This window comes from Erithacus rubecula (assembly GCF_903797595.1).
Source record: "Erithacus rubecula genome assembly, chromosome: 3".
Taxonomy (NCBI): Eukaryota; Metazoa; Chordata; class Aves; order Passeriformes; family Muscicapidae; genus Erithacus; species Erithacus rubecula.
This window is the reverse complement of record NC_136689.1, coordinates 94924578-94952445: the sequence shown is the minus strand read 5'-3', so window position 1 is coordinate 94952445 and position 27868 is coordinate 94924578. Positions and strand designations below refer to the sequence as shown.

The following is a 27868-nucleotide window of genomic DNA, read 5'->3' as shown; positions in this document are numbered from 1 at the left end:
ACTGCCTCCAGCTTCTGGCCAGCATGTGTTGCCATTTTTTATAATCCAATTGTTCCCTTGTGAAACAATCACCTTCTTTCTCTTCCACTGATTGTAGCTCAGTCTCAGAAGTGAGTCTCATAAACTATTCAGAAAGAAGTTTCTTATTCCCTCATCATTTTCTAGACTTTTCTTTAAAAATCCAAACTTCAATATTACCTACTTAAAAATAAATATAGAAGGGCTCACACTGTTTAAGATGATACTGTGCTGACTGCTGCCTATCATGTTCCTAGTACTGAATCATTATCCCCTTGTACTTTCCTGTCTTTTCCTATCTGTCAGTTGTCTCTTGTTTTACACTCATTTGTTATGGTCTTTGTGAAAAAAAATGACCTTGTACTCTGTGTTATAATTATAGTATGCAGCAGAAGGGAGGATTAGTAAAAGCACTGAGCTTTTGGGCACTGTAGTAATATGCACAAATAGATAATTTTTTAAAAGAATATTTTCTTATTGAAAAAAAAAAAAAAAAAGGAGCAGAAGTCCCATGTTTTGATATAAGTAAAGCCTTTTAAATAGGAGACAGCAAAACACTGAAATAGGGTAACAAGGGATGAGGTAGATACTCCTAAGCTAGAAATCTTTAGGATGATCTCCTATATGTGTTTGATGCTATAATTTTGAAACAGTGAGTCCTGAGAAAAACAAATCTCTCTGTCCTTGAATGTACTCAAAGACATTCCTTTTGTGGAATTTGGTGTTGTCTTTGCTTGATTTAATAACATCAAGCAAACAACAAGAGGAATAATTAATGTAAGCCAATCTAATACATTAATATGCAGCTTCTGAAACATTTCTTATCTCAAGAACAGCCTTAACCTGATGTTTCAGTTGCATATTCTGCTTTATGCATCGGTGTTATTATGATTGTGGTGCAATTTGTCACTCTTGTATGTTGCTGTCTTTAATTTTCACTAAATAGGATAAAGAAGAAAGGGTATGTGTAACTAACCCCTACAGATTATCATGTTATAAAAAGCTTAAAGGACTAGAAACCTCCATATTTCTCCACTACAAACTTGTTCATTTATTCATGTCTACTAGCTCTTTGTCCTGATTGTATTTAATGTGATTGAATACTGAGCATCCTAGTGTACTATAGGTACTACTGCTCTATCTTCTTTCCAGAAAACACTAGATATGGACTTATTTTCATTGACTAGTTAGGTCCTGTACAGTATAGTAGACATCTAGACCATATTACTTCTGCAATGAATAATATATAATAATAAATATCTCAATTATTTAATGTTTTCTGGGTTTGCTTATTTGGTTTTTTTGGGGTTTATAATCTTTGTAGAACAATGATAAAACCTTCTGACATGCAAAGTACTGAGCTTAATTTTTGAATTTCAGATAGAGTAGGATAATAATTTTTACACGCTTGTTGTATTGAAGTTCTGCATTACTTTTTTCATGTATTTCATCTGTGATTTGCTATTTTGCAATCCAAGACTTTTTACCAAGTAAGTATTAAGATTTTTTTTAAAGTAAGTTTTCCATTCTCCTCGTATTTTAACTATGTTTTAGGGGGACGTTAGAAGAAGGCATACTAAACTCCTAAGGAATAAATATGGCAGGCATATCTACCTTCAACTAATCTGGAAGTCAGTATTGAGGCAGTAATGTTTAACTAAGCTTATAAAAAAAGCAGCAGTGAAGAGAAGGGACTAAAATTTACAGGAATTTATTTTGCAATTTGAGTTTCATTTTTTACTAAATGCAATCACAGTTGCCATACATACATATTGTGTGATTGACTGAGTGATTAATTGATTTTTGTGACTGGATAGAACTGGCACCAGTCCTGCTGTAGCTCAAGGCACCTTTTCCATGAGCCTCTCAGCTTATATTTATTTACCTGAATTACTTCTTTATGGTTAGTCTAGTTTGGCTATTATTTTAATTAAATCTAAATATCTTAATTTTGTCTATTTTGACTTTCTGGTCTTTCACATACTTTTCTTTTTAAAATAAATCTGGACTGCTACATCTAATAAGCATTCTCAATCTAATTATACTATGCTCATCAGAACTAACATATAAATATAATATTCTGTTTAGTCAATTAATTAGTAGTGTATCAACAGTTGTTTTTCCTGTCTGCTGCATGACTAACTAGTTTAAAAGCTACTACTTAACCTTGAGAGGTGTTTACTTTAATGCACAACTTGATGTGACATTTGACCAAATTATGTTGACTGGTGGTGCATATTAACACAATATGGCTGCATGTGTCTCCACCAGTCACCCAGAACTTCACTTACATGGAAAGCAATTGCTTGGATGCTATGAATGTATTTAAATGTCACTTAATTCTAACTGGTACATTATTTTCTTCATTTTGAAAATTTACCGTTGTGTCATTAGGGAAGGCCTTCAAACTATTACATAGAATTAGCAGTGTAATTATCTTTCATATATATATTGACAAAATAGGCAAGGGAAAAGAATTTTTAAGTTGATTAATGCCTTTAAGGCTGTGGATTTTTATCAGGGTGGAGCAGACTCACTAGAAATCATGTCATTTGTAGTGTTTTGCAACTATTAACATAATATGTTAACACATGCCCGATACTTTACTACAATATCTGTTGCACTGTACAAATATCTCATTTTGGATGACAATACCCTGAATCTTCAAAGCATGGCAAGCAGTAGCTAGATTTCTGTCCATACTCAATATTCAAAACACCTTTTGCAGTATCAGATTGTGATATTTATTTCCTAAAAAACTATGTCACCTGTTAAAAACCTTTGAAACTCTAGGGAAAGGTAGAAGACTTGTTTAAAATGAGAGGAAGGGGGCCTAAGATGAAGGATAAGATTTGCTGCAGTAACTAAAGAAAATAAGAGGTAGAGCTGTTACTTGTTCAGCCTACAAGTCAAAGGAGATAGTATAGAGGATGTGATGGCATAATGTATGTTCTACCACTCATTCTGCAGCATTATTGGCAGCTGTCATTTCCTTAGTGGAAAATTCCCTATGTTAATCACCAATACACATAAGTGAACTAATGAATTAGATTCTCACTAATCATTGAAATGCATAATTATGAAAGCACAAAATCAGTATTTCACTCACTATTATCAACCATATAACAGCCTCAAACATTTCGGTCTGGCCTGAGGCAGGAGACCCATCTCTTGTCATTGCAATTTCTTTTGAGATATTTTAGAACCTGGGTAAGATGACCCAATCCACCATAAGATCTCTAGGCACAAAGAAAGTCACCCACACCATTCCCACCAATAAAATTGAGTGTACATGTGCAAGGATAATCTTCTATTGGGCAGGACTCGGTCTACAAAGGTGACCTTTGGAAGTGCTGGTCAACACTTCATACGGACTGAGCCAGGGAAAGCTGAAGTTTCTGTAAACTTTCTCTGTGAGTGTTTGTGTTACTGTTTCTAAGATAATATTAAAATGAAATCTGCAACATCAGAAAGCAATTAAGTAATTAGGTGTTTCATTTGGAGTCTACTGACTTCCTCCAAAGGGACCAGCAGGTATCACCAAGAACATGACTCTGATACACAAACACAGATGTGGTGGATTTCCCCAGAGGTAGTTAAACCTCTGAGATTGCTTCCTGGTTGATGTGGCATCTTGTGCTCTTCTGGAAGCATAGCTTTTCCACATGTTACTAACTGAGGTTTGAAGTTATTTAATGAATAGTTTAATAGACAAGGCATAGAGATATTCCTACTTCACTTTCTTGTGGGGAAGAAAAATGAAGCAGGAGGAATATCTGTGTTTCTTGTCTAAACACTGGCAAATTAATGATTTTATTTTGTTCTTTTACACAGACTTTCTGTTGTACAGCTAAATGTTGCTTCAGTCCAGATGCTTCCTAGCTAAAGAATAATTGAAAAGCTTACCTTAGAACTTAACTTTATGAAAAATTATGTTCATTCTCTGCATTTGTTCAATAGCTTCAGCATTTTTATTCAGATATAAAAATCAATTTGTTAAGCAGATGTTGAGACATTAAAAGATTCAGTTATGTCAACACCAGTAGTTGTGGTACACTGCAATGTCTACACTAAAAATAAGCAAGCATTTAGTCTTAATTGTAGTTTTCCTTAACTAGGACTATTATTTATTTCTAAGATAGTAAACCCATGTATTTTAGCATAAATATTTTCCTGATTAAAAAGACTAACACATGTACACAGTAAAAACAGAAATTCTTGCCTTCTGGCATTTCCTTTTTATTGTAGGCAAGTAGCAAATCCAATTACAAGATGTTTGATTCATTGGGCAAATCCTACTGGAACATTTTTGGCTCTGCAGGATACCACTCAGTACTGAAGAACCACTTGTCAGCATAATGATGTAAAGGACTGCATTCTGTGATTCACACTTGAATCTGTTTGCCAAATGATTTTCAGGATGGCACTTCATGAAATGCTCCAAAACTGTTTTTAGGATTTAGGTTCTTTTAAACTCTTTAATTCATAATTATTTTTTGCATACATTAAAGCTAATAGTGCAGTGAACTCACCTTTTCCATAGTTTTGGAGATTTAATTCCTCCAAACATGAGATAAAAAGAAACTTTGATATTTAATTTAGAAGGATGCTCTTTGCAAGAATTTGACTTATGTTAAACTTCTGGGTTTGGTTTTAGAGTTAATATTTCACATAAGATGAGACATATTAGAAACAGTCTAAAATGAAATAATCCAGTGCACGTCAATGGAACACCAGAATTAAATCAGATTTTAATGCTTATATTTGAGAAAACTGACCAGGATCTATTTTTTTAAGCAAATCAATGTTGAAGGAAGCAATACCTCACAAACAGCTAAGGAAACCGTAGCTTTACATAAAAAAAAAAAAAAAAAAAAAAAAAAAAAAAAAAAAAGAGGAAAAAAGGCCAGTTTAAAAAAAATCATTAAATTCATTCTCTGTGTATTAATAAAGCAGTTTAGATAAATAGAGGAAGAATAAATTACTGTACACTGCATGGAGAGTTTTCATTATAAACTAGAATATCTGTTCTGATATTTAATCCAGTTATTCAATTTAAAGGCATAATTTAAATTCATGGACAGAAAAAGTCTGTGCATCACCACTATTGGAAAAAAGCTGAAAGAATGCATCTGGCTCAGAGTGTCTGCAGTTGCATCAGATAGGAGGGGGTAGAATTTGCCTGGTTTTTGAAAGAGACAACACATTGAATATTTTCCAGAATAGTGAGAAATAGAGATAGAAAATACTTAACTGACAAAATCTCTAAAAATATATTTCCTTGTCTTTTTATTATTTTAATCTAGTACTCAGTTGATGAATCTCCCCTTATCTCCTGCAATGGAATAAACTCTATTTCTGTTTTTCTTAGGTCTCAATGATCAAAGGCTTGTCTCTCCTTTACCATTGATTTCAATATTTCACTCTTCTACTTTACTGTCAAAAATGTATATTTTCTTTACTCATTCTATGAATAGCATTAAAGGCTGATATTTTTTTCTAATGTCTCATATATCAAAAAGATTTTAATTCAATAAGGTCTTCATTTGATTCAATTAAACATTGTAAGCATTTTCAGGCACTGAGGTATTCAGAACAGTAGAGGAGCAGAGCATTATGTCATCCAGGCAAAACAAAGGGTGTTGGGCAATAAATTTCATATCAAAGTTTTAAGAAAAGGATTTCCTTTCTTTTCTGTCAATTTTTGAGGCGTGGAATAAAATTTTCAAGATAGGGTCCAACCAAACCCCTCAGATTTGCAAACTGTACATTTTTTTAATGAAATATGGTTGCATGAGAGTCATAAATAAAGAAAATTGTGAAAATGGATGGAAGTTTCTAGCTATTGATACTACATCCTCCAAAAATTCTTGACTTAAAAGCTAGTCTTGAAGGATATGTGGGAATTTAGATTTTTCTGACATTCCTATATTCTGACATGATATCAAGATATACTATAATGTTAAGCAAAAAAAAAGTTCTAAGTTGCATAGTATCTGGGACTTCACTCTCCATCTTCAAGTTGCCTTGTGTTATCTCAGAGCATCATTTTCATCCATTACTTGCATGCTCACCCATAGAAATTCTCTTATTATCTTGCTACTTGGTACATGCAACTCTTCCTATAAAGAGGGGGGAAAATGCTGTTTATACTTCCAATGTCATTCAACAGAGTCCTTACAATGAATGAAAATAGGATGCCTTTGGATATTATCACTAATTATTAATTCCCTTTGACTAAAACTCCACTAATAAGGAAGTCATGAACATCACTAGAATATGTGTTGAAATTTGCCTTTTGAAAAGTTGTTGTTCAAGTTTCACTCTCTTGTTTGGTGAGTTTCTGCAAGGTATCTGTGTAGGAAAGAGCCTATAAAAAATTTCCTGCTATTATTTGGTACCATGAACAGCCACAAATGCTGCCTTTACAACACACTTTTATCACAGGTCCTTACATTCTGGTCATTCTTCAAGTTTTACCTTGTTTCAGAGAGAGAAACAAAAAAAATTGTGTGATAGCCATGGAAAGCTGGATTTAAAATTTGCTATGGACAAAGACTTCAGAGAAACCCCCAAAATTCAGATTATGTTAATTTAGTTAATTGTTATTGTTAGTTATCAGGAATACTTAGGTTTTGGACTGCTGCTTTTGACAGAAGAAAGCCAGACATAAAGATCTCTTTGCAGGTGGGAAAACATTAGTTTTTAATCCTCCATATTTTTTGTTCTGATTTTTGAAACATTTTTAATAATTTCTTTCCTTTTCCAACCATTTTTTACCTTACTAAAACATGATTCTTCATCTCTCTAGCCTACACTGAAGACTACTTTCTCACTGAGAAGCTAAGGCACTGAATGATCCACCCCACTTTTTTTTTTCCTTTCTTTATTTAAAAACGTTTCCTGTTTGCACCTCAGATAAATGAATTACCTATTCATCTGTCAGTTCTGTCCCCACTGCTGTAGGTCTGCAATAACAATTTATTGCATTTTTTTCCCTCTTTATAATCTTTGTGTGCCACTCTTCCCTCGTTACCTGTGTGACCTTCTGTTGATTCTCTGCTCAGTGTTATCTCTCAAACAGACCTCTCCATGCAGATTTCTTTTGATATTTTACTGAGCAGTTGGAGATACAAAAGCTAAGGTTACAAAGTATAGAAGCGCACATGAAATTGGTAAAATTACCCTCTAAATGACACACAGGGACAATTTTTACAATACACTTCTGTGAAGTAAAATAAATTTAAGAAGTTTCTTAAGCCAAGAAGCAAGTGGAGGAGACAGGCAGAAACAGATGGAAAGTAATTCCTGTCTAGGATGACTTTAATAGGGTAGAAGTCACCATTAATAGTAAGTGACAAGAAGGGAGATACTGGAAGAGTCAAATGTTTAAAATGCAAGACTTCATTTTCATACAGAGATTAGGAAAGAAAGGAGTTATACATGATGTAAAGCCTGCATCAGAAAGGGGCACCAAGTGTGATGAGCTGGGGGATTTCAGTCCACAGGAGACAATCAGAGGACAAGTTCCATCCTGGTTGGTATACAGTCCTGCTGGGCAGGGCTTTGGAAAAGAGCACATAAATCCTTTGCATGTTTCAGTTGTGTTCTCAGCCTTAAAAGCCATACTTAGCTAAAATCTATAGATACATCCAGTACAGGTCAATTGAAGTTATTCAGAAATATTACTTATGGGATGACTTTGTGTCCTTTCGTCTGAAATATTTATCAGCTGTTAAAATTCAGTGAAAGGAACGTGTCTGGGAGAAATCAGCAGACCACTCTGTTAAAGTACTCTCAGCTGTTTCAAAAGAATATTAAAACCAACAAAGGCTGGTGCTGGTGCTGTGGCAACAGTGCAGTGCAGTGCACAGTCAAAGTAGTGTCCCCAGAGCAAAGGAGGTAAGAGAAAGGACTAAGAAAACTATAGAAATTATTGTTGTCAGACCTTGATAATGGAGTGGCCCAACATGTACTACCTAAAGAAGTTGTGCAGTCAAGAAAAGAGCACAGTTTGTGGAAGGCAAAAATAATCTGAGATTTCAAAGAGCCAGAAGAACTGTATTGATATACATAAGGCAAAAAGGTTGGGAGTTAAATTAAGTTGCAAATAACCAATTTGTTAAAAAATTATGCATGTTTAAGGAGGCTAACAGCTCCAGGATAGGAATGAGTAAAGGTAAGATATTAATTTCCTGAGAAAAAGTCCTGGATAAAGAAACAAAGTAACAATGCAGACTTTTTAAAAAAAGGCAATGTAAATATTATAACCCCCAAAAAACCAAAAAAACAAAAGAAGGAAAACCCACCAATACCAAACTAAATGAACTTCTAAAATATATTATGAGAAAAATTGATTTTATACAACTAATTTCTTACATTAATCTGTATTGATTTTCTTAAGAAGAAGAGACTGTATAGTAACCAGTGTCTCACCTTGGAAACTTGCCTGTAAAAATTAGAGACAGATGGTGCTAATTTGGCAAAATATGACCAGGACTTTTTCTGCTGTGACAATTACCAGCTTCCATCAGTAGCTTTTATATGTCTCTGTAATTCAAAGAGTGACTCATGGATAAGAGCAGGAAGAAAAAGCATGGATTGTAATTCCCATCTCTTACTGCTTTAATTACTAGATTTGTGAGACACATGGAGGAATTTCCTCTGGGAAGTTATGTTTTAATAAAATCTCAAGACAGAACATAGGAGGCCTCTTCATGGATGCACACATATATATTTTAAAAGTGATTTTCAAGGCTTTGGGAACTCCTCTTTTAAAGTTAATCCCTTCACAATGGCGCATGGAGGTCAGTACTTAAGAGCTAGCACTTCAAAGTTCATTAATGAGTGTATCCTTTTCAAGTCACTTCTTGGCCCTCAACATGGACATCAACATTCCTGCTTTGTAGAGTTTTCCTTTCTTTCATCAGGCTATGGAGCTTCATTTGATTCCTGTGGAGCCAACTGGATAATTTCAATACATATAAATGTATGAATATGCATGAGCTTTCAGAGATGCCATGATTCACTAAATCATAATTTGCCCCACAATATGAATTCTTACAAAAGAAATTACTGTAATAGGTTTTTATAGATAGTTCACTTTTCAAAAGCAACTTCATCCACATAATTCCCCTCTTTCAGGAGTCTGAGTTTTTGACTTTAATTCATTGCAAGCCAACAGAAACTGGGAAGCCCATGAAGTTGCCATAGTAACTCAGTGGACAATGACTTAATTCCCTAGTTTATACAAGACAAAACTCATATCCTGCAGACAGTAATGGTCTTAAATTATTTAGGGCTATAAAGTCAATGGATTATATATATTTAAAAAATAAGTGTCAGTTCCTTAGTTAGTGAAAAATGGGCTTTGATTGCCCCATGCTGTCTCAGAAGTATTTATGTGCAGAATAGTAAGCCAATCAAAAAGCCAAGGGGAATGAAAAGGAAAAGAAACCAGGGTATGGTGAAAGTAGTTCTTTTCAAGTTAAGAGAGGCTATGAGTTATGCTATTAACATATTAGGAATTTATTTGCAAAAAATCCCTCAAATGATCTGTTAAGGTCCATAAAGGCCATGTAGATTTAGCGGAAAGAGAAGATGGCACACCTGGAATTCTGTAATCTAGTGCAAACAATGGGACTGGCATCAATTGTTGTTGTTCCCCATCCATAAATATAATTTGCAGTAACAGTACTAAAGTAACAAGATGTGGAACAGCAAAACTGAAGAAGTCTGTTGAAAAATGTGTTATGGACCACAGAACATTGTATTGGGCAGAAAGGTTTACTGGGGAGCACTATATAATTTTGGATTAAGAGTGTGGAATAATCCACAGGCAGGGTTGTGTCAAGATGGATATGACAAAAGTGATAAAAAATAACTATATATTTGCTTACTCCAGACAATTTCCCACTTCTCAAGTCTTGATCACAAACTGGAAATCTTTTGCCTAGAATTGATTTGAGATTACCCCTAGCAGAACAATAACAGTTTTCTTTTTCTATCTAATTTTGCACTCCTTCCCCACACTTTCTGCTTTATGCCATATTTAGCAACTGGGTAGATTGAAATCATAAAATAGGTCTGCTGCATTGAAACTTGCCTAAATAGCATTGGTAAATATAAATATAATAAACATTCTTTGGGAACATTGCACTAAAGTACTATAAAGTACTATAAAGGCATAGAGAAATTTTAATCATCAAATCTACAAATAACTTAAAGTTTCTTAAAAACAAATTATATATAATTTAATTTACTTGATTAATAATTTCTCGAGGTCTTTTTCATGAGGTTCCTGAGGACATCAGTTATTTATTTTAATCCCACAAGTACAAAAAGGACAGATCAAGTGGGAATTACCAATGCAGTTTTATTGTATTTTATGTTGCTTTATTTATTTTTTCTAGTATTTTTATTTATATTCCAGATTTCAGTAAGATATTGACTCTGAAAGTTTCCCATGCACATTTAATTAGAAGAGCAGACTGACATCTGTATTTCATCTGGGATGGCAGCTCATCATGCAATCAGATTTTATCCTTGTATTTACACCTTGTGTCATTCCAGATATCTTCTATGGTTCCAATGTATTGGGTCCTTTTATAGTTTCCTGCTCATGACTTATAAACTGTAGATAAATGTCATGAGAGGTAACAAGACATGAAAAACTATTCAGACAAATAAAAAAAAAGACTGTTACTTGTAATCAAAGAAAACAGGGACCAGCTAGACAACCACTATCATAAATTTCTTTGTCACTCCTTATGATAACAGAAGGGTTGGGGTTTTTTTGTGATTTTGGGTAAGTTTTGCTTTGTTCAGGAAGTTCTCATGAGTTGTGAGATGCCATAGGTAGTTTCCTTGATGAAAGGTTTGCTCTCATCTCCCTTTTCCAACCTCCACTGCTATTCAGCACACTTGAGTTTTCAGGAGTCTCTTACCGAAAACATTATATTTTCTTAGAAAATATAATCTAGTTCTGAAACTATATGGGTTTGGTTTTTCTTTTGGTCATGTGTTTTTGGTACTTTTTTTACTCTCAAAGTCTGCTACAGAGCATATGAACTTTGTATTGTATGTACTATAGCCTAGTTAGCCTTCCACTGTAAGTATTAATTTTAATGAAATTATCAGTCCTCTGGACACTCAGAATTAGAGGGAACCTAGTGTTTAACTCACTACTTTCCCAGAGGCCATCATATATGTCAGTGTAATGAATGGAGAGTATTTGCAAAATATAGATATGTGCTTACTTAATATGGGTTGAAATTTCATTTAGCAGTGCTTCATAATTTCACTAGGGCTTTGTTTAAGCAAAAATCAGGTTAAAGTGTCTGGAACAGTGGCTGAAAATTCAAGTAGAGATAAACTGGGATTTCTCCCTGGTCTCACGGTTTTGCTACAGAGAAACATGTAAACAAAAAGGCAATAACAATATTTTAGTCCTGAGTTCTTGCTGTTATTGCCAATTCCTGTCAGCCAGAAAAGTAAATTCTGTACATTTTCACTCTCATTTTCCTTCAAATTACTTTTGTGACCTCCTTGCCCCTAACTGAAATATGACTCCAAATATACATCGCTAATGCTGATTATGTTATTGTACTATTTCACCTTCGCTGTGCAGTATCAAAGGAACAGAAACAGGGACAGGATATTGGCATGGCACTATGGAATCTTAAACATAGAAAAGAAATCCCTCTCTTTGGGTAGGGGCCAGGGCCATTATCCATGCTAGGAGAGCCAGCATAGCAATGTGAAAACAAAACAAAGAATCCCTGCTGAATAGAAAGTGTCATCTTCCAAACAGATAAATACAAGGGTTTCAAGTTTTCTTAGTAAAACATTAAAATAAGCTCTACTCTGTAGAGGAATGAATAAATCTAGTGTGTTGATTCTACCCATTGCTGAAACAGTGTCAAGAAGGATTAAGTAAAACTGAAAGAGACAAATGTATGAAGCATTCACACACAACCTCCAAGAGAAAATAGGTAACATGCCAGCTAAAACACAGAATAGATAAAGGATTTTAGATCATCTGAACTTGTCTTTCAAGATGTCTTGTAATTTTCTTCCCTTGATATCCAATGAGTTTTGCCAAATGCAAACAGCAATATTTAAAATAAGCAAATATGGAATTAATACGGCTTAAAATTGAAATATGCTTGAACGAAATATTTTACCTTGAGAAAATAACTGAACTCTGAGCTATTTCAAAGTGGAAAATTTCCAAATTAGTCAAATTATCTGAAATTTTTCAATGGATTGTTTTTCTCAGTAAAAGAGAATGAGAAGGAAAAATATCTCATGAAAATCGAGTTAGTTCATATAAAGAGAAAAAGAGGGTAGGCATTTTTATATGTGGATCATGCCACTTGATTTTTTTTCAAATACTGGTATCAAACTGGATGCTGAACTATTTGCAGCTAGGATCAAGTAAAGACCAAGTAGGGTTTGTGAAAAGGCAAACTTAAAGTAAAATATGATCTATTATCAGGATTCTTTCAGTACAGTCTATTTGGATTTATAATCTTTGTGGAAACAGCAACTGATTCAATATACAGGGCACATAATTCATCTGTAATGAAAGCACTTCACCTTGAAGAGCTCTTCCCCTGGCACTCAGTTGTACATTGTTCTATATTAAGAGTTCAGGGGGGAACTGGCCTTAATGGTAAATGAATTTTAAGAGTTCCATTTTTATCTCATAGAGGACTATATTGCTCTTCTGCAATCTTAAAGAAGAGTTTGCAGTTTATACCTTGCAGTTTATACCTTACAGTTTAGTAGCTGTTTCCAGAAGTCAGCCTTTTCCCTCTCTTCTTACACCAGACACTTTTGCTGCCCCTGGTCAGCCCCTCTTGTTCTTTGAATGGAAAAATTGTATGTTGTGAGTTCAACAAACTATAAGGAAAAAAACAAAACAAAACAAAACTAAACTAAAACATACTATTTTTTTTGGTCAGGTTATTTACTGCTTGTACAATAGAAGAGAAGGTTTGAAGAAAGAAAATGCCCGATAAGGTAGGAGAGTGGCTGTAATGCTTACAGCATGTTTTATTGCTTCAACTCTTTTGTAAAGATGGTTTCTTTTGAAGGCTAAGGTTAATCTGTTGTCACAGGACTTTTTATTGTACAGCGTTTAGTTTGTTGAGCATTCCAATGCAAGGTCTGAGAACTACTTTCAACATCACTACATATAAATCCAAATGCTCATTCCTTTTTAGAATGCCTGTACAATACCACCAAAATGATGGGATTTATATCTGCTGAGAAGGCAGAGGGATCAAAAGAACTGAAATAAAATTATTATTTCAAGGTAATAGATGTTTTTGTTATTTTAGCACATTTTCCTAAGTGAGATACAAATATCACAAAATGGAAAGTACTTGGAGTTTAAGTCCTTTATCCAACTGATAACCAAGATCCCTCCTGATTTTCTCTTCCTTTATAGAAAGAGATTTTTTGACTAGATTAAGTTCAATGGAATATATTGAACTCTATATGTTGTGTTTACTGCTATTAGAAAATGGCAAACTAATCTGCAACCATGCCAAAAAATTCCCACACTGTAATTGTAACCTATTTTCTTCATCACTGGTGTAGAAATGGGAGAGTTAGAGTGCATTAAGGCTACTGTAAAATAAAACATCAGCATCTATACAGAAGTAATATAAATTCTAGACATTTTTCAGAAGTTCAAAGTAGAAAAAGGCTTTCAACACTAGAAGGGATGGTTTTTAACACACCATTAGCATCACTGATGCATCCAGTTTGCAGCCCTTAAATGATGAAAACTAACCCCGATGGTTTATGTTTACATTTGCAAATGGAGGAGCTTGTATGAGATTTAATGAAAATGTCATCAAATAGCTTATCTTTTATACATATGTATGTAACTTTTTAAAAATAGTAAATAGTGGTAAACAATATATTATATATATGTATAATATATCTAGATATCTAGATATAGATTATATAGAGTAGATAGATAGATATAGATATAGATATAGATACAGATACAGATATAGATATAGATATAGATATAGATATAGATATAGATATAGATATAGATTAGATATAGATATAGATAGATATAGATGTAGATAGATAGAGATAGAGATAGAGATGATAGAGATAGAGATAGAGATAGAGATAGAGATAGAGATAGAGATAGAGATAGAGATAGAGATAGAGATAGAGATAGAGATAGAGATGATAGAGATAGAGATAGAGATAGAGATAGAGATAGAGATAGAGATAGAGATAGAGATAGAGATAGAGATATAAATAGAGATATAGATATTATCTATAGATTACATATAGATATGGATATGGATATAGATAGATATAATATATGTATTATATAACTAGCTGCTTAATGGGGTAGACCTGAATATCTAAAAAATTTACATACTGAGATATGCTCTCCTAAAGTTTTTAAGGCTTTGTGTCTTCAGTACCAGGCACTTGCATTATTATTTTTTAATGCATACAATTGTTTCAGTGGTATTTTATGACCTGGTTTTAAAAATACCGGGTACTTAAAAATAAAAATAGTGCTTTTCTATGTGAAAGCTATGGAGTTTAGCAAAGCGTGTTTTCTTCAAATTAATTTCTTCCCTTGAGAGAGTGATGTGCGAACGTACGAATTTAAATTTGATTTTTATTTTTTTTTAATTTGGAGGCGGTGTTTATCCATCTCCGAAGCTCACGAAGCGGAGCAGGCAGGGAGGCTGTGCTGCTGTGACCCTGGCGGTGCCCCGCGGCTCCTCAGCAGCCGGCCGTGGCTCAGTGCCTGGGCTCGGCCGTGCGATGGCAGGGCTGGGCTGGCTCAGCATCCCGGTTTTCCCCGCTGTCTCTCCTTCCCCAGCCCTGGAGGCAGCGAGCCACCGGCGGCTGTCACCCGCGGTTCAGCCCCCACCCAGCAATCGATGTGGCTGATGGGCAAACACCTCGCAGTGTCTCCTACACGGATGAACTTGCTTGCCACTTGACAGAGTTCCAGCCTTTTACACCTATTAGGGAAGGAAACAATAATGCTGTCCTCTTCTCTCCAGGGTTTTCTATATGCTGCCCCTGACTGTGTCCTAAATGAATCAAGAAATCAATTTGCAGCCTCTCAGCCTCAGTTAAATCAAACTTATCCACAGTTTCTGCTGAGTAAAAAACATCCCATGCTTTTTCTCAGTATCCACTGTCATTTTAACAAGATCTAGCAAAGCCTTGGCCGAATTTACACTGTACAAAATGTTTAATTTTGCTTTTCTTTCCCTTTTTAACTTTCCTTGTTACCTTTTTTTATTATTTTATTGATGTACCTTTATTAGCATTATTTGTGCAAAATATTTCTTCTCCTAGAATTTTCTGCTAAATACAGCTGCTAAATGAGGTATAAAATTAATTTTATCACCAGAAGAATGGAACATAATACGGAATAAAGTTCTTTTATTGAAAAATAGTGACTACAAGATAAAATATTACAGTGAACCTATATTTATTGTGAACCTATAGATATTATAGGCCTGGTAATAACCCAAGAGTTTATCTAACGTTTTTCAGGCAAGTTTTTACTCTTTATGGCATAAATAACATTTTTTGCTTTTAATAACACTGACCTTGAGGCTGTCATATTTTTTTTAGATGTCATATTAATTTAAGCATCTGAAAATTAAAGATTTAGTGTAATGTCCTATGCAGCCTCCCTAAATAGTCAATGGAAAGAGAAAAGTATCTGTGCTTTACAACATTGTAAGAAAGGTAAGCAGCATATGGAGTCTAAAACACCATATTTCTCTCCAGAGGGAATATTGGCAATTAACCTAAGGTAATAACTTACTTAATGACATATACAGGCAGGTCACATATTCCCCTATTAGGGATGTTTTCATTTCAGGCAGCAAAAGATGATTGCAGTAAAGAAAATTAGACCAACAAAAAGATGTCTCACAGTTTAACTAGTTTAAAATGATGCTTAAAATTCTTAACAAATAAGCTATTTGTCTTCTTGATACAAACCACTTTGAATTATAATATAAGCCCTTTTTTAAGACATTTTTTCTAGATTGAACAAAAGGAATAATGTTATCCAAAGGATTTGACATTTCTTTTTTCTTTCCAGTATATTTAAAAAAAAAGAAAAACTTCAGAAAACTTTTTCTCACATATTTTAATCCCTGCTTAATGAGAGAATGCTTTCTCTCCATATGATTACTGAGATTTATGATCAATATGATCACAATTTCATGGTATTATGGCGTCATACTAACATATACATCCTAACCACTATGTCATATAGAAAGAAAAAAAACCAAAACCATATCTCTTTTAGATATGAGAAAACACCAAAATGAAACAAAGTCTTATTCTATCACTTTATAGTGATTTTGTCACACATACATTAAAGTTATCTCAATTTTCATGTATTAGAGGCAAATACGAGCTCAGTCTTTCACTGTCATGAATTCATTCTCCAATAGGTTCTGCTGTATCAGCCCATAGGATCACCTCGTTTCCCTGGTTTGGGTAGAGTGAACATTGCTCCAACATGGCCAGACATAAAAAAAGAAAGCCTATGGGCAACAATTATGAATTCCTAGATATCTAAAGTTGCTGCCAGTGGAAGGCTGCTGAAATTGTTCCAAGAGAGTTTATCTTCAGATATCCTACTGAAATAGTGTGCATTTTACTCCTTTTGACATTTATGATTAGTAATACTCAGGAATACACTCTATCATTTTTATGATGCAGCAGTTTTTGCTGTGTTGTCTAGTTTTCATTTGAAACAAAATGGTCTGAATCAGATTGTAGTAGCTCATACTTAAGCAGTAGTTGGAAATCAGCTATTATTCTGAAGAGGCTATTTATCAGGAAGAAAAAAAAAAAAAAAAAAAAGAGAAAAGGAATAAACAAGCAAACTACACCACAAAAACGAGTGGAAAGAAAAGCAAAAATCCACGATTTATGACAGCTTAACAGTTATTCACATCTCTAAATTATTTACTTTTGCAGTATAGATGGCAAATGTGAATAAATTTATATTTCAGAGTTTCTTTGAATATTTCCTGCATGCAACAATACGGCACTTGTAGACACTACATTTGGGAGTAAGTTTTCACTTTAAATTTTCTTCTCGTCTGAGAGAATAATTTCATTTGGGAGGAAAGAAGCAATATTATCTGCAGAAAATATCTTCTTCTTTTAATATTTGGTTATTTGGGGGGGTTAATTAATTCTTAGGTTTGGTCTTTAAGGACTAAATGTAGTAGCAGCTTGGGGGGCTTTTTAGTGCTGGCTTGCTAAGAGCACTCAGTTACAGGTCTGGGTGCTTCAGATGGTGGAACTAACTATCTCTGCCCATCAAATGCGGATGCTTCATGATCCAGTCTTGGACTGTGACCTGAGGGTGGCTCACTCTACCATTGTAAGCAGTCTGTGGTGTTGCTATGCTGAGGAGAAAAGCTCTGAAAAACCCAGTCACAACCACAGCTATGAGCTGGTGCAAAGTGTTTGAATGGGGAATCCCTGTCAGATATCCACCCATGGGACCAGCAGTTAATGGGGCTGGGTTTGCTCAGAGAGGTACATGGGGGAGGGACCCCACAGACTGTGAGGAGAGAAACTCATTGTGTATAAGTGGGAGGACTCAAGGAGGGAATCAGAGACCTATCCAATTCTGTGCACCATGTGGTAGAGACTGCTCTGCTGACCTGCCTGAACTTCTTCCTGGAGGGCAGTGTCACTGCCACAGGCTGCAGGCCAGATGGGTTTGTGTCACTCTTAAAATTTCATATAGCTCTGATTAAAATGTTTAGCCCATTTAACTGAGCCCATTTATTCTGTACATTGTCAAAGTGGTCTTATGCTCTGTCTGTGAGTCTAGGATCTGTTTTCCTGTAATCTTTAAGTGAAAAAAAAATTCTGTAATATGATCACTTAAGAAAATACATGAGATAAAGAATTGAGGGGAAGAAAATTACATGTGAGACACCAAAAAATGGGTCTAATTTTGTAGCATTTGCACACCCCTGAAAGAGTGCATAAGAAAAGCTGAGCAATCATCACAGTTTATCTCTATGTGACATTTCCAAATACTATTTATATATTTTCTGGGTCAGTCTTTTATGAAAATAGCCATGTATGCCAGCTATCTAATGACCTGGCATTTGAAACCAATTCAATTTATATGTTAAATTTGATGTTAGGGGAAAAGCAATACACTTACCACATTTTTGTTCTGTATGACTAGTTGTCGTCTTAATTTGTCTGGAAACATCTTTTTATTTTCCAAGAGTATCTCATGAGATATAAAGGAGCATAAATCATTCTGGCTTTTCTACTACTGGGAATTACTGTTAAGGGTAAATTTTGGCCTAGTCAATATATATCACAGTGATATATAAAAACAGCACCAGCAATGCCCTTAATGTTCAACAACTATCTGCATCTCATGGAGAGAGCGAGAAATCAGCAGTTTGATGTTGAACTGAGCAGAAAATTAAAATAAGAACTGCTTTCTAATTTATTGGTAAAGATGGAAGGTTTATAGTTGCATTATATTGGCACATGCCTCCTCTTGTTATTATTCCTGAGTATTTCTGTGGGCTCCCTGGGTTGCTGAAGTGCCTGGAAAGGCACTTGTTTTGAGTGTGACAAATTGTTATGGCTCATCGACCCTCAGACAATGTCCTCTTTTTTTGTTTTCATGCAAAGTATGAAAGAGAGAAGAAATTCACTCTATTTAGAGAGAAAAAAATCTCTTTTCATAAATTGCTTAAATGTCATGGATAAGTCAAAAGGGCTTAGAACTGCTCCTAACTTTTCTTTGATTCCATCTCCTCAAAAATACATGACAATGGATCAAGGGACTAGGGAGATTCTTGACCAGTTTTCATGTATGAGAGCATGGGTTTGTGTTATAAGAGCTCTATGGCTATTTTCAATGTCAAAAAAAAAGATGCAGAAAATTATTTAGAGCATTTTGTATCATTTTGGATTATATAAATTCTTGCAAACTTCTGTGATTTTGTTGTGATTTTGTTTATGAAATTTGTTGGCAAATTTCTTGAAATTTTCAGAATGCTTCAAATCTTCCACATGTCACAGAATAATGACTTAACAAGGAGCCATATCTCTTTTGATTTTGTATCCTATGTTTGGTCTTATCCATGTAGTGGGTACAACTCCTAGGGAGTGAGCTCTGTTCACTTGTGACCACGTCCAGTGTAGCACAATCTCTTTGTAAAGCAAGATCAGATATAGATCATTTTTCCATCACCTGATAAATTCTGCTTGGGATGTATAGATCTCATTTAACAATTTAAAATTTTTAAAGAGCTGTGAAATAAATATAACTTTCTTTACAAAGCATTTTGATCCTTCTTGTTTTTTTCTAAGCAGTTTTGACAGACTGCATTATCCCACCTAAACTTACGAATCACAGGAGACTGATATTCCCCACATACCCTAGATATCCTATTCACCATTCTGAAAAGGTTCTCTACAGGGAAAGGAGTGTGTAACCACAGTTTCTTTACCATTTGACAAGCATTGTCTCTTTAAATCCCTTTTAATTTTTGTAATTTTTTTATAGTTAAAGAGAACTCATCATTCTGCCTACATCATCCACATGCTAATAATGAAATGCTTCAAACCTTCTTTATTCTGCATGACAATGAGCTCAGACCATTTGAAGTATTTGTTGATATAATAACAACCTCTATTATTGTTTATTATGCTTGTAAACTCCATCTTAAACAGAAAATGTTTAAGCGAAATAAAAGTTCAAGGAGTTTAATTTTCTGTTTTATTTAACACTGTCTAAAAGATTTGCAAAATACTGAGAAATTTTACAGACATATTTTGCAGATCTGGTTAGATTTTAATCACATTAAATACTTAAAGATAGCATTCAGTCACAAAATTCAATTATTCGTTTGTTATTTATATTTTATAATTACTCTACTAGACTGTCTTTTGACTTCCAAAGTGTCCAAATGGTGCAAAAAGTAAAACTTTAATGTCATGTTTCACTGCCTCTATTGTTAAGCTAACAATTTTAAAGTTACAACTGTCCTTCACTAGTTACTCTCTCTCTCTCTCTCTTTCTATGTATATACATATGTATATATATATGTATGTATATATGTAGAGTGCCAATGCAAAAAAAGTTTTCCCTCCACAAATTTAACATTGTATCAGAATAGTTAGAGTTCAGAATGTGTTAGAGTTCTCCCTCAAGATTGTTTTAGCAATCTTCAGATTGCATTTTTAATTCCAGTAGTGTATTTGCAATACTGAGGTTTTACTTTCTTTTTTTCCCCTTACTTTTATAGTAATTAAATATCCATTTTTCCTTAATTATGTGGTCTCAAAAGGAGTTTGCTTTAACAGTTAAGTCAGTGGCTTGAGACAGAAAGATTCTAATTTAATATTACCTTCCATTGGCAAGGTCTTCACTATGTAATAGAAAGCCTGGGAGAAATGTTCTTTTGCAAACATTGTTAACAATTACATCTTGTTAGCAGCAGCAACTGTAATTTCTTTTGTGCTACAGGCAATGCACATGCGGAGAAGAGACCTTGACATGTGTATCCAAAGCAGAATTATGTCCCCTGATCTGTCCCGTGTGGTCTTGATCCACATCAGCTTCCTCTGTACTGGATGTGTACCTTGTCTGATTAGCAGGGTCTGGAATGGATCCAGGATAACCAGGATGGCTGAAACGACCACAGACACTCTCTGGCCCTTTATTCATCCATTTTCAGAAACAAATATGTTGTTGGATAAAGAAAATTGGAAGGACAGATAAGAAAAACGTGCTACTCCCTTTAGCATTAACCCTTTAACAAAGGGGTCGAAACACAGTTGAAATAGAAAAAGTTAAAGGGCTGTGGTAGAAATCAAAACTCTCTATTGCCTGTGGTAGAAATCAAAATTTTCTGTGACTTACAAAGTAAAAGGAAAATAATGGTTTTCACCTATAAAGGATCTAATATTTTAATTCAATATTACCTATTGTATTGTTAGATCTGTTAGCACAATTACCTTTTAAATTAAACTCATTTAAGAAATACCCAAATCTTTCTGATTGAGCTAAACCAAAAGATTACAAGTATATTTTTAGAAATCATGACACAAAGACTACACAATGGAAATTTCACCCAAAAGATTTATAAAATATGAAAGTAAATGAACCAAAGTAATGATGAAAACCAGTAAGTAGCTTAAAACACAGACATCGTTAAAATACACCTGTATAGCATATATTATATTGTTTTCTTGTTTCAATATCAAATTGTATTGATATTGTCAAAAAATTACTTCATATTGGTAATTATAAAACATTCTGACACATGAAAGAAGTATACAGACTTATATTCATTTTATAAGTGCTTAGTTCAACACTTCCAAAAGAAAAATGCTGAATGTTGAAGTGTACCTTTATAACTCCTAAAACTGGGTCCACAGATCAATTTTTACATCTTAGTGCAAATTTATCCAGGTAAAAATAAAAGTAGCTTATTTGGAGTGCTTTTGCAACCACAACTAATTTTAGGTAATCGTCTATTAAAAAATAATGTTATAATGCAAAAGCTATGTAATTCCCACCAGTTTCATAGAAAAATAATTTGCAGAAATGAACAAACTGACAGCCACTCAGTATTTTAATAACAAATCAATAACTATGAAATATCTCTGGGCTATATTCTACTTGATGTTTTTTGGCTGCAGTCTATTTGAAGAGTCAGAACTAAAAATAAATTGTAGCTATACCTCCTAATAGAAGTGTTACAAAAGAAACATTCAGTGCAAATACGTTGCCAGTGTACGACATGCACTGTTCTTTGAAAACATTTTCTGTGGTCTGAAAGGCTGCACTTGTAGTGGAGGGATTTTAAAGAGGAATGGGAATGTGAATAAAAACTAAAACTAAAAAAAAAAAAAAAAAAAAAGATATTATTTCTGTAACAGTAGAGTGAAAAGATGGAGCATTTCGTACTGCTCCTTTAAAACAAGAAAAATTTCACTCTTGATGCCCCTCTCAGAAATTGTCATGACAATCACTTGCACAAGTGCATCTGAAGCAATCACAAGCATTCTGTCAGAACTGGGGTCTTGTAAAAAATTGATTGATAGCAAGAAAATTTTAATGTGCTAGTTGATCACAAAACAAGCATAGTGAGTATTTCCTCTGGCAAATCCTATTTAGAAATTTGGAATTTCACAGAAATAGAAGTTAGATGGTGGACTCTGGCAAAACAACAAAGCAGATTCTCTGTCTAGAAGTTTTGAGGGGCTTCGGGTTTGTCTCTGCCTCTTGTGGCTTTTGCACTGTATGCACTCTAAAAAATGTTCTAATTTTGATTTTAGAATATAATTAAAAAAAAAACAAAAAAACAACTCTTACCTTTGTAACTTCAGGGCCTTCTAGGCATAAATGAATGGATATTGCAAAAGTTGCATGAAACATGGGATGCAGAAGAAGTAAGCAGTTCTGTTTTACTTCACAGATCCTCAGAAAGCTGTAGGAGTTACAGCTTCCTGCCAGTATAAGTCAGTTCTGCTTTTACTTTTGAAAACTCACAGTATGACACTGCTTACTGCATGCTATTTTGGGTGCCCTGAGTAAAAACTATGAACACAGGCACTTTTGTGCAAAACATCATAAAGCCCCTCTGATGTTCATTCAGAGTCCAGAATTAAAATGCAGAAGGCTCTAGCAAGCAAAATACAAGCTGATTTTCTTCTTCCTAGTGGAAAAATAAAGTACTCCCTGGCAAGAAACCAGGGTAGTGGGAAGGTAATTTATTTTGTGTGAGAGCATTTTGCAAGTGAAAGGATATGCCCTCTGTTTAGAGATTAGTCAGGGAAAAAAGTGGTCAATTTAGAGCAGTCACAAAAGTTAGTTAAAGAAGAGAGGTTTTATACTCTGGGTTTTACCCTCTGGCCATTTTTTTTTCCACCAAATAGTTTAGTTTCAAGAATCATACAATTTTCTTGCTGAGAAAAAAAATACATGCTCAAGACATTGGTTTATCTCCTTACACGTCTTTAGAGACAATAATTTAATATCTTTTATGTTGCTATAATTCTCTGTGAAAATTGAATTTTATCTACTAGCTAGTGTTGGGGTCTTATAGTCAAATTAAAAAATATCATAAAAAGAATATAATTTAAAAAAACCCACAAAACCAACCTAGAAATACTGTGGAATAATTATGCAACAGGTGATAATTTTTCATAGACCACAGCTTTTATCTTAAGAAAATTTAGGAAATTTTGAGAATTAATTCAAATATTCATGGTGCCTTTAAAAATTAATGAGGATATTTGGTGAAAAAACAAGAACTGTGTATTGCAGTAGCACTATTATGGAAGACATGTTTATGGTGGACTAATTTAGAGCCTAGTGCTACATCAGTAGCTCCAGGCCAAGAAGCTTTCTGAGAAGTCCTAAATGAAAAAAAAAACCCAAAAAAACAGAGATGACATTTTTTCAGACAAAATGTGTCCTGTTAATGATAAAATTAAAACTTACAAAAGTTCCAAGTCACCCATCTCAACAAAATTATCACTTCCCTTTGCTCTTTCCTCAAACAATCTCAGAAAATTTAACAACTGTTTCTCTGAGGAAATGGAAAATTTCTTGTCTGCATTTTTGTCACATACATTGTACCTTTTTTCTTTATTTTTTTTTAAATAAATATGCAGATCTTAGTCAGATGTTCAGGAATTTAATGTAAAGAACAAAAGAGATAGCAAATGAGGAATTGTCACTCTTTAGCATGGGTAAAGCTGCAAAACAAAGTGATGAGACCATGGTCTGCAAAGGGAACAATTCTGATTGATAACAGTTGTGAAGTCTGGTGCCTTGGCTAATGCTGAATCCCTGTTTACTGCATTTACAATTAGATGTCAAGGTCAAATTAACTTCTACCAAATGAACACAAGACCTTCTAATATCAAAGACTTTAAAATTTGAATTGATTCAGCTTGAAGTAGCATAGGAAAACGGTCCACCCATCATATCCATCCTAAAAAAAAATAGGAAGATGTGTTCCCTATAGGAAAGTATGGTGTGAATTATCTGAGCAGTTGGATTTTTGTAAGATTATTCAGAATTGCTTCTGAGTCTTTTAAGTATGATCCCCTGAAAACTTTTTGAGGATTATCTCATCCTAACAACTTTAGCATAAGTAACATAATTTCTGTATCAGGCTGGAAATAAATACAGTTTGTCAACTTATATACAGTTTTACCTTTGAGAAGTAAAAAGATCAGTTTTGGTTTTTTTTCACATAACAGGCATCATAATGTTATACATTTTAAAGTTCTTTACAAACTGTGTTCCTAGTACATATTATTTAGCTATTTATGAAATTATATATCAAAAACAAGCTGTCAGAGATTTCTTTTGTCTGCTCTTACCTCAAGGTTTTTTTTTTTTGCTAGACAAAACTTGATTTGTCTAAATCTTGACATTAAATCTGAGTAAGGGAAATAAAATGAACTAAGATCACATTTTCATCTCCTACATATTTTATCATGATTCTTATATCTTTTATTTGCTTTGTGTTTGCTTGCTCTAAGAAAGAAATGTTTGCTGAGAGCTGCTATTTAGTGAGAATGGAAAGTGTTTATTCATGGTCTGACACCACCTCTGTACAGATTAAGGCAAAGTAAGCCAGAAAAACGTGAAGAGGAGGTGGACATTCTCCTAAGCTCTGTAGAAACTGAAGAAATGTAATTGGAATTCAGATTTAAGTTAACACTTACCACCTGGGAAAAAACCGCTTTTTTATGAACTATACTTCTCACTGACTTTCTTCTACCAAAGAAGAGGTGACATTTTATTCACCAAGGCAGAATTAACTAAACACAGATGTAAGAAAGGACCGTAACTTATTGTTGACAGTTGATAAACAAGATATTTATTGAGAATGCTGGATCTTCTCACAGGATGTAAGCTAAGTAAGATGTGCCATGTGAAGCAAACATAAATGAATACAAGGAAGCAAACAAAAATAAGGTTTCTTAGAAACACTTGTTGGAGAACTGATGAAGGGGACTGGCCAGAGTAATGGCCAGGTTTTTGACAAGGTGAAGATAAAATGAAGCTATAAGGAAAAAACTAAAGCTAGTCTTATAGGCTGCACCTTAAAAAAGAAGTCAAATGAAGGCTAATTTATGCAATTATGAGAAAAATTTTCTCAACTCAGTAGAAAATACATACTTATTCCAGTACAGTGTTCTCAAGTGATAAGCAGTCTCTACTTCTCTTTGTGCAGGCATCTGTTAATGATCAGCAGGTTTCTCAATATTAACACAAAGATGAAATAATTTCGACTGCCACCTCTGATGGAAAACTTTTACCCTGCTAGCTCTTTCCCGATTTGAAAGACCATGATATTCCCTGCAGCAAAGGATCTCAACTAAAAAGGAGAGTTCAGTAGAATAACTCTGCTCATCACCTTGGCAAGACCTTTCAGGTGGCTTGGAGGAGTTGAGTGAATTTTTATTACCTAAATAAATAAATAGGTTGTTACAGGGACAATGGGAGCCAAAAAAACCAGTCAATATGTTTGGAGTATTTCCTTTCTCTGTCTTTATTGTAATTTAAAATAGGAATTTTATTAATCCAAAACCTAACACTTTAATTAGGTGGCTCCTTAGAAGTAAGAAAATAATAAATTAAGAATTAAAATATATTTATAATTTAAGACTTGATTACTGATTGGCCAGTTATTATATGATATTTATTAATTTCTTTTAAAAGTAAAGCTGAAATATAATGATCAACCATATTTTATGGATACATCTGTACATGCTATAATGACTTGAAAAGAGTCTTAAAAATTCAGAAGAGTTAATTACGTCTCTTTACTTTTTTTTTTTTCTTTTTTTTTTTTTAAGAAAATATATTCAATTTTCCAGAAACTCAACAAAAAAGATGGAAAAATGCAAGAGAACTGTTTGGCTTTTAAAAGCAAAAAACACCATAAAAGTTTTTTAAAAGGGTTCATTTTTCTTTCAAGGAGATGACATTTACTTAATTGGACTGATCTCATAAGATTTCGCTCTCTTAGGTTCACTCAGTGATCTGATATCCGAATAAGTTGAATTTATTCAGTGAAGGAAAGGAAGTATGGAAGGGAGAGGGACAGAACCCATAATTTCAATGGGGATGATTCTCCCATATTACCTCTGTCCAAATCATGGCTCATGTGTTTGGAATTTGCATCTGGAATTTTCATCAAGCTAAGCAGAAATACTCCAAGATGAGTGAATAGACAGCACAACACTTCTGGAAAGTGGAAGTCCTGTAAAAATAGGAGTTTTATTGCTCACAATACCAGTGAAGCCATTCATAATATCTGTATCTCTGGAGATTCAATACTGAATCTGTGGGATTTGTGGTGTTTGTTTTGTTTTCTTTTGTTATTCATGGGATTTTTGCCATTTCTAGACAGACTTTTTAATGGGGATTCTGATATGCAGCTTTTCCTAAAGCTAGTCTTATTTATAACCACTAAAGGGAGGTATGGATTCAAGAGGAGCCAAGAGAGAACAGAGAAGTGAGGCCTGGAGTGCTTCATAGTCTGAAATGCAATAACATTTTCTTTCACTCCTGAGCAGTCTCTTGTCACTATACAAAATAAATATATAATGCTGAATGAAAGAATTTCTTTTCCTTTAATGCATCCTTTTTCCCCCTTCCTTTCATATTTAATAATTTTGCTACTAGAATTCCATTCCCGCTAAAATATCTTATGAATCACATCTTCTGGAAGCGAAAAGTTAAATAAGAGTCACTGTAAATACAAAAATGTATGGATTAATCTACAATACTAAGGAGAGTTTTTTTCATTGAATTATTTGGAATCTATTTAAAAATAATTTTGTGCCTTTTAAAATATTATTTAATGATAACCTTGTACATTTTTTTTATTTCTGTCTAATGACTTTTTTTATTTTGCAGAGGGAAAAAAGTTTAATGATTTGCAACAAAATATAATTGCTTATGTGTGTATTTAGTGGCTTGTGTGAAAATTCTGTGGAAATAGTGCATAACCATTCATTAAAAGAATCTGAATATCTCACAGTAATCAGACCTTTCCAAAGATTTTTTTTTCTTTCTCTTTTAGCTTTCTTTACCCTTTCCTTTCCTTTTCTCAGAGAATACTGTTATGATAGAATACACTGTTTTTGGAAAAAAATATGCAGACTCCAGATTGTGTTTTTCCCCTCTGTTTCTATTTCCATCACAAGTTAGAACCAAATGTGAATGAATTAAGAGCAGGTAAATCTTTGAAATGATCCCCTCAAGGAATGGAGTTCTCTTATTTTCTTACTACTAAACAGTGTTTAGAAATAAATTGAATGAAATAGGGGATGTCATCTCATCTGTTTATTTAGCCTGAGGTCTCATGCTGATGATCAGATCCTATGAGCCTGAATTGGGCTGGTATCTGTAAGTAATTCATTCATATTCTCCCATCTCCTGCAAAGAAGACAGTGCCTGTCATGAGATATAGATCTTATGTAGTACAAGCTAGAATTCAGTGTGAATAACAAAATATGTTGAAAAATAGCAAGACAACTATTTTCTCCGTTTGTTTACATAACTCCCATACACTTTTTCCCATGATCATACATGATCAGTCACATACAAACATTAGAGCTCTTCTGCTTCTATGTAAGTGGTAATATAAGCACAATATAAGTGGTAATATTAGCACATCCATTTACATGTAGAAAAAAAAATTAAGCATGAAAAAATAAATATTAGAAATATGAAAGGTATATTTATGAAGAAAAAAATATAACTGTGTCTGATCAGCCCAGT

General features: G+C 33.9%; 1 protein-coding gene across 2 annotated transcripts in view; it reads right to left on the bottom strand.

Annotated features, from left to right (window-relative positions):
* Nucleotides 1-27868, bottom strand: part of CDH19 (cadherin 19) — a 120631-nt gene that overhangs the window by 43776 nt on the left and 48987 nt on the right. Inside the window, exon 1 of one of the 2 annotated variants that reach the window (XM_079299689.1) lies at nucleotides 22430-22590. The exons of the other annotated variant lie outside the window; for it this stretch is intronic. The gene's annotated coding sequence lies outside the window, so the exon portion shown is untranslated. Of the gene's footprint in view, nucleotides 1-22429; nucleotides 22591-27868 lie in introns of those variants that run through there. 2 annotated transcript variants of the gene reach the window in all.